This window comes from Nicotiana tabacum, chromosome 22 (assembly GCF_000715075.1).
Source record: "Nicotiana tabacum cultivar K326 chromosome 22, ASM71507v2, whole genome shotgun sequence".
Classification (NCBI taxonomy): domain Eukaryota; kingdom Viridiplantae; phylum Streptophyta; class Magnoliopsida; order Solanales; family Solanaceae; genus Nicotiana; species Nicotiana tabacum.
In genome coordinates, this window is record NC_134101.1 from 39,573,076 (window position 1) to 39,583,098 (window position 10,023).

Consider the following 10,023-nt stretch of genomic DNA (forward strand, 5'->3'; position numbering starts at 1 on the left):
TACATTGTAGATTGCTATTCATAATCGCTATAATACTATATCTTGCTTGTGAATATGCTAGAAATAATTTAGTGACAGTAGAGGAAGCATAATAGGTTTGAGAATTATGATTTTGAGTTTAATTACTTGTAACCATTCTCATAATTCCAAGGCCCAAGAAAATAATTAATGCATTATTATTTTTAAACTTATATATATATTTTTATTAACAAGTAAGGCAATAATGATTAACAAGTATGACAGTAAAATATTTTTATATATAGCAGGTTCCAATAAATTCAGATATGATAATAATAAATTTCGAGCGACAATCAAGCTACTACTAAATATACTCCTAATACTTTTTAATATTTTTTCCTATATCTTCTCTTGAAACCAATCCATTACCTAAAACATTTAAATGGTTAGAAACTAATTCATTCCACAACGTAATATATTTTCCTATTTTTATGTTGAGAACTTGCCATAACAAATTTTCTACTTTCAATACATTGAATATTTTTACCAGTAAAAAAAATACATGGGCTATTTATATAGCATAACTCTAGTGAAATTATACATCGTATATTCTGAAAGTAATAAAATACATATATTTTATGAAAAATATAATGTATATTTAAGATATATATACATTATAAATCATGTATTTTCTAAGAAAATTCATGTATACATACATATGTTGCTTATACTCATATTTATATTTAAATATATATCATCAATATACCATTTATATTTTTCACTAATATAACATATATATTTGTATACATTATGTCTATATAATAAGTTTATTTGATATATTTCATATTAATGGCATATTAAAATTTTAGATTTTTTTCTGATAAGGTATTTGCTAGTAATATACTTCGAATAATACATGTTGTGTGGGAGAGAGAAAGAAATAAATGTCGAGAAGAGGAAAAAATTGAAAAGAAAAACTCAGTTGAAAAGTTTTATTGTAGATTCAATTTTAATATCGAAGGCTCCACGTGAGAGAAATTAGCTACTACTATTTAATTGTGATTTTTAGATCCCATAATTTATGTCTTCTGTTCGCTCATCAATGATGTGCCTAACTTTTATAATATGCTAATATTGTAAAAGAAATTGTTATTTGTGAATTAAATTAAAATTAATCTTCTTTTTTTAAATACTTTTTGGAAAGGGATTAGACGTGTAAAATTCTCAGTACAAAAACTTTAAAAGACAGACAAAGATGTCGTACTATATATGTAAGCAAACGTGCCTAAAGGTCCACCGGTGCTTGTGGTTGTGGTGGACTTGTCATACCCCACATTTGGTAGTAGGAAGTTGGCCAAATTTGATAAATAAACATACATAGATATGAAATATTGATGTGATTTTGGGAAGAGAAAAATAGAGTCCTAAACGAACCGAAGGGAGGACATGAACCTCCTCTGGAGATAGGTGTCCCAAGCTAGTATTGTAAAAAGAGTCCTAAGCTAGTATTGTAAAAAGAAATTGTTAATTTCATCGATTAGAGCTTCTTAAATGGCCATCAATCAAAGCGAAGAAACAACGCCCAATACGACCAGAAATAACCAGCCGGTCATCGATGCGAGCAGTCCTCTGTACATTCATCCTTCGGACAGTCCTGGAGTAATGCTAGTGTCAGTTCCATTCGTGGAATTGGATATAAGTCTTGGACAAGAAATGTGTTACGAGCTCTATCGGTCAAAAATAAATAAGGGTTCATAAATGGGGAATGTAGGAAACCTAGCCTTAATTCACCTCAATTTTGCCAATGGGAGAGATGCGACAATATGGTAACCTCCTGGATTCCCAATTCCCTCGCAAAAGAGACTTCTAACAGTGTTGAGTATGTTAATGACTCAGTCGAGCTATGGAGGGAGCTGGAAGATCGATATGATCAAACAAATGGAGCGAAGTTTTTTCAAATCCAAAAGGAGATCAACGATCTTGTTCAGGGCTCATTAGTCATCACTGCCTACTATACACGAATGAAGAGACTGTGGCAAGAATTAAACACACCGAGTGCTAAGTCTCAGTGCAGCTGTGTTTGCACGTGTAGATCAAAGGAAACGATGCATAAAGCAGAACAGGATCGACAACTCGTCCAATTTTTGATGGGCTTAAATGAGGTCTATACAATAGTGCGAGGAAGCATTTTGATGGTGAAACCTCTACCGTCTTTGGCACAGGCTTTCTCTCACCTAATACAATAAGAGAAACAAAGGGAATTCAGGCCAAGTAATCAACTGAATCTCGAGTCTACTTCACTATATGTGAATGCCACATCTACACAATATCAAAATCTATTCGGAGCTAGGAACTTCAAAACACACTACACTGCAAACAACAGAGGTCGCCCATTTTGTGACTATTGCAAGAAACCGGGTCACACAAAGGAGAAATGTTACAAGTTACATGGGTATCCCCAAGGCAACTCATACAACAATCAGAATTTTAATCGGGCCAATGCTCAACAGTTCAATCAGAATAACAGCTCAAATCAGACTCAGGGTCACAAGTTCATCAGAGGAAAAGGAGCTGTGGCAAATGTACATGGAGTTCCAGTTGATTTACTTCATGAGAAGGAAGATGATTCAGTTACACATGATGAGAATCAAAACGTCAACGTAACAAGAGAGCAGTATGGGCAGATAATGAGTCTGTTGCAGCACTTTCAGACATGCAACACAGGACGACCCTCCAGCAATGCCAACATTACTAATGTTGTTGTCAATTTTGCAAGTATTGTAGATTGCACCTCTTCTATTGATTTTGACAAACCATCATGCAAATGCTTTGAATCAAAGTCTGACCTTTGGATCATAGACTCAGGAGCATCTAACCATATAACTTTTAATAAGACAATACTTAGCAATATCACCACTCTACCATATCCTTTATTGATTAGCCTACCAAATGGATATAGGGTGAAAGTACTTGAATTTGGAGATGTAATACTCAATCCTGAAATCATCCTACACAAAGTCCTCTATGTTCCTTCTTTCAAATACAATATAATCTACGTCCACTCTCTTGCAATGCATCTTAAATGTATTGTGCTCTTTATTAATGCACTGTGTCTATTACAGGCCCCTTCAGTGAAGAGGCCTCAGGTGATTGGTAGTAGCAGGGAGGGACTATACTATCTGTGTTCCAGGTGCTTAAAGGGTAAAAGCACTTTCTCAAATTCTGATGTATCAGGTTCTTGTTGCAACTATTTTTCCTCCACTAGTGTAAATAGTGAAGGCTTCAGAAGTCCTAGTCATTCTTATCATCATTCATCAAATGTAAATACATCCACTCAAAATAATAAGAATGAGTCTTCAGTTGAGTTTGATAAGTATGATGTGAATCTCTTGTGGCACAATAGGCTAGGTCATGTTCCCTTTGTCAAAATGAGAGGAATGTCCTCCATACCTGTACTTTTCTCACCCAGACCAGAGTTGTCAAAGGCACGCTTAAAGCGCACTTAAGCCCTGAAGCAAGGCTCAAAACATGTTGAGCGCTTCGCCTCACTTTGTGGGCGCTTTAGTATCACATCAAGGCTCTAAGGCATACTATTCCTTGCCAATGAGTGTAATCATGAAAAGGCGGCATTAAACAATTGATATTTCACTTTATCGTAATCTTTTTCTAATTTCTTTGTCCGTATATTTGTTATTCATGCTTATAATTATTAGTCTTGTACTACATATACATATTTTTATTTTTTCTCCAGTTGCGCCTTTTTTCATTAAAGCTCACACTTTATTTGCGTTTTGCGCTTAAAGTCCCAACGGACCTTAGAGCTTTTTTGCGCTTTTCGCCTTTGATAACACTAACCCAGACAACCATTTATCTGTTCGATTTTCCATATGGCTAGACAAGCCAGACTTCCATTCCCACAAAGAACTAGTACCTCTACCCAAATATTTGAGTTGATACATATTGACATATGGGGTCCCTACCATGTCAATACTCATGACAATTATAAGTATTTCCTCACACTAGTAGATGATTTCAGTAGATCCACTTGGACACATTTATTAAGCTGTAAGAGCAATGCTCTTCAAACCCTCGAGGCCTTTACAACCATGATTGAAAATCAATTTAACACCTCTGTTAAGACCATCAGATCTGATAATGGGCTGGAGTTTACCAGTCATGAAGCTACCGCATTCTACCAATCCAAAGGCATCATTCATCAGAAAACTTGCCCCTACATACTACAACAAAATGGGGTGGTGGAAAGAAAACACAAGTATCTCCTAGAAACTGCTAGGGCACTTATGTTTCAATCCAAATTACCAACTAGATATTGGGGAGAATGCATTTTGACAGCCACCTACCAAATTAAAAGATTGCCTACCACTACCTAAACAACAAATGCCCTTTTGAGCTTTTGTACCATAAGAAACTCAATTATTCTCACTTGAGGAGCTTTGGTTGTCTTTGTTACCCTACTACACCTAAGGTACATAGGGATAAATTTGAGCCCGGAACAGCTCCTCATGTCTTAATAGGATATCCTTTTGGGACAAAAGGTTACAAAGTGCTAAGCCTAGCCACTGGGTAGATACACATCTCTAGAGATGTCATATTTCATGAAAACATTTTTTCTTTTGCTTTGAGTTCCAAGAATGTTTCCCCATACAGTATTTTCAAATCAGTCACATTTCCTGCTTGTATTGAAAGTGAAAATGCACTTCCTGATGTTCAAGGTGTTGTAGATATCACATCTCCAGGTTTGCACCAACACCCTGAATTCTCTCCTGTTAATGACACTTCAACACAATCTAATAACTCATCCTCTTATAGCCCTGTTCCTGCATCTTCTTATGAGGCTGCTGACCTTAGTTCACCCACATCTAATCAATCAGAAATAACTACAATCAGAAAGTCCAACAGAACACACAAAACCCCTAGCCACCTCAAAGACTATATCTACACCCTTCCTAATAGATCCCAACCTACTACTTCTCAATGCTCACCTTCTTTAAATGCACTATTCTCCAATCATAATCACATCAGCACTGATGCTTTATGTTCTAAAAGTCAGCACTTAGTGACAAGCGTTTGCCATGATATTGAGTCATCCACATATGAAGAGGCAGCATTTAATCCTGCATGGCAGGCAGTCATGACACAAGAATTTGAAGCTCTTCATGCCAATCATACTTGGGATTTAGTTCACCTACCTGTTGGAAAGCAGGCAATAGGCTGCAAGTGGGTCTACAAAGTTAAGCATAAGGCAGATGGAAGCATTGAAAGATTTAAGGCTAGACTAGTAGTAAAAGGCTATACTCAACAAGCAGGGATTGATTACAAAGAGACATTTTCTCCTGTTGTCAAGATGACAACAGTTAGAGCCTTGATTACTGTTGCAGTGAAGAAAGGCTGGGACATATTCCAACTTGATGTGAACAATGTGTTCCTTCATGGTGACTTGTATGAGGAAGCATATGTGGAGGTGCCACCAGGTCTTTTGATTGACCAGTCTAGCTCACATAAGATGGTTTGCAAACTAAACAAATCTGTGTATGAACTGAAACAAGCAAGCAGGCAGTGGTACGCTAAGCTAACTGAGGCCTTGTCATCAATGGGGTACAAACACTCTGAGAATCACTATTCATTGTCTTCTAAAAGGACCTCATTCTCCACTGTCTTTGTAGCAGTGTATGTTGATGATGTTATCATCGCTGGTACTGATTCAGTAGAGATAGCCAACTTGAAGGCTTTTCTTAATAGACAATTCAGAATCAAAGACTTAGGGAGACTTCACTACTTCTTAGGCTTAGAAGTTCTTTACAAACCAGATGGAGTTCTCATCTCTCAAAGAAAGATTGCCTTAGACCTGTTAAAGGAATATGACTGCTTTGCATACAGCAGCTTATCTTCTCCCCTTGATCCTACTCTGAAATTAAAGGCCAATAAAGGGACTCTGCTGCCAGATCCCATATATTACAGAAAACTAGTAGGCAAGCTGAACTTCCTGACAAACACCAGACTTGATATAGCATACAACGTGCAGCTCCTCAGTCAATTCATGCAAGTACCTAGAGACACACACTTGACTGCATCTTTCCACCTTCTCAGATATCTCATGAAGGATCCCACACTAGGGATATTTTTCTCCAATAGTGTTGATTGCTCCATATCTGCTTATTGTGATTCTTATTGGGCAGCATGTCCTGATTCCAGAAGATATGTTACTGGCTACATTGTTCTAGTAGGAGATAGTCCTATTAACTGGAAATCCAAGAAACAAGAGACCATTTTCTTGTCATCAGCTGAAGTTGAATACAGGTCTCTTAGAAAAGTTGTTGGAGAACTAGTGTGGCTGAACAAGTTGTTTGAGGAACTTACTATCCCACAGTCCAGTCCTATTGTTGTCTTCTGTGATAGCCAATCTGCCATCCACATTGCTCACAATCCTGTGTTCCATGAGCGGACCAAACATATTGAAGTGGATTGCCATTTTGTCAGGACTAAACTCCAGGAAGGTCTGATTTCTCTCCATCATGTAGCAACTAATGATCAGTTGGATGATATCCTTACTAAAGCCCTCACAGGAGTTAAACATGTTGTTGTCCTTGGCAAGTTGGCTGTGAGATCCTCCCATCCAACTTGGGGGGGGGGGGTATTGAAATATGTTTAGTTAGTTTTAGTTATTGTTAGATATTGGCTATGTGCTGAGTCAGCATGTAACTATACACTATTAGTTGTAGTAGTTATACAGTAGTTATACAATTAGTCTAGTTGTATTAGCTGTCATACGTGTACATGTACATATATACACACTTTGCAATTAAGCAGAATATCATTTCACATTCTATTCTTTACTCTCTCTCTCTCTCTGCTCTCTTAGAACTCTCGAGAACCTCCATTGGAGGTCTTGCATGAGCTTGATTTTTCCAGTTTCGAGCTAATCTCAATAGTTGTTACAAAAATACTATGCTTTCATAATGACCATCAAGCAAGAAATTACGAGCACCAAAGGGAAAATTCATATTTTGCCCGCTGCAAAATATTGTCTATGACCAATCATCTGGATAAAAATGACGGAAGTTCTGAATTCAGAAAATTTATCGAAGAAGCAAAATAGAAAATAATAACTTGAATTAGAAGTCAATATATAATTATAATATCCAAAAATGAACGATCATCCAAGATACTTAGACCAAAAAAGTCACCTAATCATTGCAAAAAGCCACAGTCGCAGTCAACATTCCCAAAGTCAACATACTATTTGCCATATTTAATGCTTAAACTTTGAAGTTGCTCACTACTTTCATCATTCAGGTAACAAAAATAAAGAAGACTATGGAAACATCTCAAATTTAGTTATGACTCACAGAAAGTTAACAATATGAAATAAAAATTTGAACTAAGTTTCATCCTAACAAAACTTCTAAAGAACACTTCTATAAGAAGATTTATATCAAGCTCAGAATAAAATATTCAGAGAAAAATTGAGTATATAATAATATCCATGTCAATTCATTCTTATTCCTAATTACCTAAGCAAAAATAATTTAGTCCGCACCCTCTAAAAAATGGAATTACATGAACACCAAAATTAGGTAACATGAGACAAAAAGAATAAGTACTAAGTTAGAAGCAAGTTACATACCTCTTCAAGAGCCATGATTTTCAGAGGCACAAAATCGAGTTAGTGAGCACACAATGATACCAGTTGTCCCAGTCTGAATAGCAAGCATAGCTGCTGATCCGAGGTTGAAAAGTTGTTTCACCACTAATACCCGACTATAGGACTGAATAATAAAAGAGAATACCACCCTCAGCCGCAAGTACACCATTCACCAGGATTGGCAACGGAGTGATTGTCTGGAGCTGCTAAATGTCCTGTCAATGTCCAGACAAAAATCCTTGACATATGATAGCTTTCTTGAGATTCGTTGTAAGCACAAAATGCACATACACAGCAGTTTCAATTGATATCACCAAATCCTTTTTGTAATGTTAGATTGAGTCCCAATCCTAATTTCTGTGGACTTTTACTACTGGAAAACAAAGTATACCAAATTTTATAGGTTCTGCATATGTTGGGAAAATTATGTGTATTATAGTTTTTTTGTGCTTCTATAAATTTGAAGTCAATGCTACACATCCCTAGTAAGATTTAGGCACACTCTTAATGGTGATGTAATGGTAATAAAATGATCTTTTATCTATCAAAGCAATCTCAACAATACTCAAAACCTAATCAAACTCCAACTTTCCCCTGTAAAAGTTAGTGGCTAAAAATTTGTTCAGGAAAAAAAATTATTAGCCTTAGCTAGATTATAAGATTTGATATGGGAAAATCTGTCTTAAACTAATTTTAGGAGGGATATTGTAAAGGGATAACAAAATCAGATATCTAAGGACAAGAAACTCTCAAATAATTAACAAATTTGCCTTAATTTATTTAGACAACCCTAAAAGAAAGACATGTCCATCACTAATCTGCTAATATAACAAAAAATATCTTAAACTTTATGAAAGCAATCAAATTAGTATAAAGGAGACAAAAAGCTTAACTTTATTGTAGAAACAAAAAGGATGCGACCAATCCATTTGGAGATGGAGTAGTGAACTTTTTCCCGAGTCAAGGCTTCAGACTCGTAGGAATCACTATTCTTACATAAATGAAAGGAAGGGCTTGCAAGGGTCAAGGGAGAAAAAACTATCAGAAAAACTGATCAGAGTGATCGAGAAAATGAAACTCTGAATAGCTTGTCAAAATGTCCAGGGATTACTTTACACTTCAAGAGTTCTTTGTTCTGATTGTTTGAAAATAAAGTCATTGAGCAATCAAGCTGAAGATCGTCTAACTTTTAAATAGTAGAATCAAAAGCAGATGGTGTAACTTGCGCAAAATTGTATTAACATTAAAAAAATAATTTCAATATGAATAATTTTACACGCAGGATTGTACTAAAGCAGGTAAGAATATTAATAAATATATAAGTACAATCATATGAACGCTAAAGAAAGCAAAAGATTAAACCTTCCTTATAAACAAGCCAAAAAGAAGAATTGCTTCTTGCAATTTAAGCACTTAAGCAGAGATCCTGGTAGCTACTTATACACCAATGAGACATAATAGGTCTTTATTTTACGTAAATTCTTTCCATTCATTACAGCAGTTATCAGGTAAACACAACAATATATCAATTCTGAATAACATCAGTTATGAATTAATTAAAGCGAAAGCTCGGAAGTAAAAGATATTACTTTACATTTACCAATTGGAAGGGGTTCACTATTTTTGGATCGTTCAAGGCTAACAGAACCAGCAATATTGAAATTCTCTTATTGATAGTTCATCTTCATCAACAATTTTCAATTGTAAACCTAGTTACCCGAAAGCACAACATCAACAAATAAATATAATCCATTAACCATTATTATTACTACTATATACTAATGAATGTCGCAAACCGGAAAGAGAAAGAAATACGTCGTGTGTTTTTGCAACTGTAGGACATAAATTTTGGAATACTTATTAATAAGCAATAGTTTTCAATTAACGAATTCACATCATTCATCTGTGTGGGTAGGGAAATGCATCAACTGTCAATTAATTAATTAATCATTATAATATTACATGCATACTAATAAAGAACTAGTAGATCTTAATTTCAAATAGATAGAAAACTGAACATTGTACATGAATCATGAAGAAAGAAGAGAAAGGAAATTACGTTGCAATCAAAGGGACCCGAAATACTGCGACTCCGAACCGTCAAAAAGATGATTCGAAAGGGCGGCAGAGTGGTATAAGAGAGAGCTCAAAATCAAATGGCCTGAAGAAAATTAATGGGTTGGGTCACGGAAATGGGTCCGTCGGATCAATATAGAAAGTATGTAACCAATTAGATTGGGAGAAAGAAGGGAAAGAGACGGTAGATTACTTGCACGAAGGGTGTGACTTTTGGGAAGGGGAGGCGACTTTTGAAGTTCTTTTCTTTTTTTGAATTAATGTTTCTTTTAAATTTTAAATGCCAAAAATTGAGAAATTAGATAAATGGTCAATCTAATCAAAGA

General features: G+C 35.5%; 1 long non-coding RNA gene across 1 annotated transcript; it reads right to left on the minus strand.

The window, feature by feature from the left end:
• Nucleotides 1-1,392: 1,392 nt before the first annotated feature.
• LOC107805097 (uncharacterized) lies at nucleotides 1,393-9,818 on the minus strand. Its single transcript, XR_012705116.1, has 3 exons — nucleotides 9,681-9,818; nucleotides 7,604-7,836; nucleotides 1,393-1,612 (listed from the first exon to the last, which is right to left on the minus strand). It is a non-coding gene; the product is annotated as an uncharacterized LOC107805097 (long non-coding RNA).
• Between the last annotated feature and the right edge of the window lie 205 nt (nucleotides 9,819-10,023).